The sequence below is a fragment of the Loxodonta africana genome, chromosome 19, assembly GCF_030014295.1.
Source record: "Loxodonta africana isolate mLoxAfr1 chromosome 19, mLoxAfr1.hap2, whole genome shotgun sequence".
Classification (NCBI taxonomy): Eukaryota; Metazoa; Chordata; class Mammalia; order Proboscidea; family Elephantidae; genus Loxodonta; species Loxodonta africana.
Genome location: NC_087360.1, coordinates 9880750 through 9883273, shown reverse-complemented (window position 1 = coordinate 9883273; position 2524 = coordinate 9880750). Strand labels below are relative to the sequence as shown.

The 2524-nt window shown below is 66.3% G+C and overlaps 1 protein-coding gene across 9 annotated transcripts in view; it reads left to right on the top strand.

The window, feature by feature from the left end:
* Nucleotides 1–1671: 1671 nt before the first annotated feature.
* Nucleotides 1672–2524, top strand: part of ATXN2 (ataxin 2) — a 112227-nt gene continuing 111374 nt past the window's right edge. For 2 of the 9 annotated variants that reach the window (XM_064272212.1, XM_064272211.1), the window contains exon 1: nt 1672–1792. The gene's annotated coding sequence lies outside the window, so the exon portion shown is untranslated. The remainder of the gene's footprint in view (nt 1793–2524) is intronic. The other 7 variants (XM_064272209.1, XM_064272210.1, XM_064272214.1 and 4 more) reach the window with 7 other exon arrangements.

Here is a 2524-nt window from a genome sequence, read left to right as displayed (position 1 = left end):
GATCATTTTTACCTGGACTATCTAGGAGATTAATTTCATTTTGGCTATTAGAGATACCTGGCTTAATCATTCCCCCAAGTTTTTCCATGTCTTTCTCTTTATCTGGACAACTCTAGGAGACAGAGGGGAATTTTGTTGCTTTTTTCCCCTGTCATTTCCTGAAATAATTTCACTTTTAAACAAACTAGATTCTTCACTCGGGGGGAAAAAAAAGTCGTTATCTACTTGCTTCCAGCTTAATTGCAACATATGTAAAGAACTGACTACTGTGCTGGGTGGCGCCCTAAGTTAAAGTAAAACTTCTAAAGGGGCCAATGTCTAAAGTTCGCACATTCTTGTGAGGTCTGTTCTGTCTCCACTGAAGGAGACCCTATTATCCATAGCGCTACCAAATCACGTACATTTCCTTTTGAGTCTCATGAATGGAGGAAACGAAGTTCAAGTGAGGGGGAAAAAATGGGTTCAGACGAAGGTCAGGTACCCAAAAGAGTTTTCTGGTTACCGTGTTGCTGGAGTGGAAAAAGTGGGGAAAAGGTAACCAGATGTGGGTGGCCCCAAGAGGTTGCTCCAACCCCATTAGTTAGTCTTGGCAGGGAAAGTGAGCGCGGCCTGCCTTTGGGCCACCCAGTGACACTTGAGGGCCTACTGTGTGCCAGGCGCTGAGGCTACAGATGCCAGGCACTGTTCGAGGTGCTTTCTACGTAGCACGACAGTCTCCGCCCTGCAGGCGCTCGCAAGCCCATTTTCTAGGTTGCATCAGGTGGGGGCCCACAGGGCTTCTCCAAGGAGTCTGAGGACGTTGGAGGAACACTCGGGAGGAGGGGGCCACTTTCCTCCTGTCCCCTGCACTAGGCCGACCCAGCAGGCGAAGACCGACACGCCCTCGCAGGAGGCCAGACCCGCCTCGAGGAGGGCGGACCCAGGCAGGGCCGGACGCCGGGCCCTCACCCGACCCTCGCAAACGCGCCCCAGCGCAGCGCCCGCTCCTCACGTGTCCCTCCCGGTCCCCGGTCGTCTCACGGCGTGCTTCCGCCCGACCCTTCCGACTTCCGGTAAAGAGTCCCCAGCTCCGCACCTCCGCGCCCACCCGGCACCGCCACCCAGTGTCTCGGCGTGCCCGGCCTCGGATGCGGTCGGCAGCCGCAACAACTCGGAGCCCCGCGGCGGCCGTCGAGCCTCGCCGCTTCGCCGCGGTCAGGTGGCCGGGGCGGTGCTGGCTCCCGCGGCCGGCGCGGCGGCGCGGGCGGGGCGGTGGCGGCGCGGCCCCGTATCCCTCCGCCGCCCCTCCTCCGCCCGGCCCCGGCCCCCCTCCCTCCGGGCAGCGCTCGCCTCCCTCCGCCTCAGACTGTTTTGGTAGCAACGGCAACGGCGGTGGCGCGGCCCGGCTCGGCTCCCGGCGGTTCATCGGTCTCAGCGGGCCTCCCCGCCCCTTCGTCGTCCTCCTCCTCCCTCTCGCCGGCCCCGGCGCCCCCCCGGCCGCGCCAGCCCGCGCCTCCTCGCTCCGCGCCCGCGCGTCCCCGCCGCGCTCCGGCGTCTCCTCGGCGCGCCCGGCTCCCGGCTGTCCCCGCCCGGCGTGCGGGCCGGTGTATGGGCCCCTCACCATGTCGCTGAAGCCCCAGCAGCAGCAGCAGCAGACCGCGGCCGCCAATGCCCGCAAGCCCGGCGGCCTCCTCACGTCGTCCGCCGCCGCGCCGGCGCCGTCCTCGTCCTCGTCCTCAGCCACCGCGTCCTCAGCCGCTGCGTCCTCCTCGGCGGCGGCGGCGGCGGGCGGCGGGCGGCCTGGCCTGGGCAGGTGGGTGTCGGCGCCGAGCCCCCTCTGCCCGGGCCTGGACGGCCGGGCCTCGAGTCCCCTCCCCCGCGGCGCCTTTCCTCCCGTGACCGGCGGGGCCCGGGGGGTGGGCTGGGGGCCCGCGGTGGGGGCGGGGGCCTCTCGGGCTGGAGCCGAGGGGCTGGAGGCTCCCACGGGGCTTCTCGGTGATTGTCAGGCCGCGTCCAGTCTCTTGCACCATCCCCACCCCCTTCCCCAAACGGTCAAGATGGAAGGACCGGGCAGCCGCCTTCTCTCGGTTTCCACGCTCGGGGGGGTTCACAGGTCTCCGCAATTGTCAGCCCCGGTTCCGCCTTCTCTACGCCTCCCTCTCCTCGTGGGGGGGGTGCTTGGGCAGCACCCCCACCCCTAGTTTAAATGTTGATGTTGGCGGGGTCCTGGAGCTCCCGAAACATGTCTTCTCCACCAGTGGGGAATTTCGGGGGAGGGGGGATTGGACAGCGTCCCCTCCTGTTGAAGGGCGCATCTGGGATCGCTGGGGTCTGTCCGGTCTCCCTTGACGCCCCTCTTCCCTGGCCTGGAGACGGTCGAAGGACGGAGCGGAGGGGTGGGCAGTGGCCTCCCGCCCCCTCCCCATTGAAACCTGCGATCGTGGGGCTCCGGGCCGTCCCGGGCAGCGTCCTCCGTCCCCTACCTGGGGCAGGGGTGGGACGGCCCTCCCCGCAAGGCCTCTCCTGCCGGGTGGCGGCCCAGCCG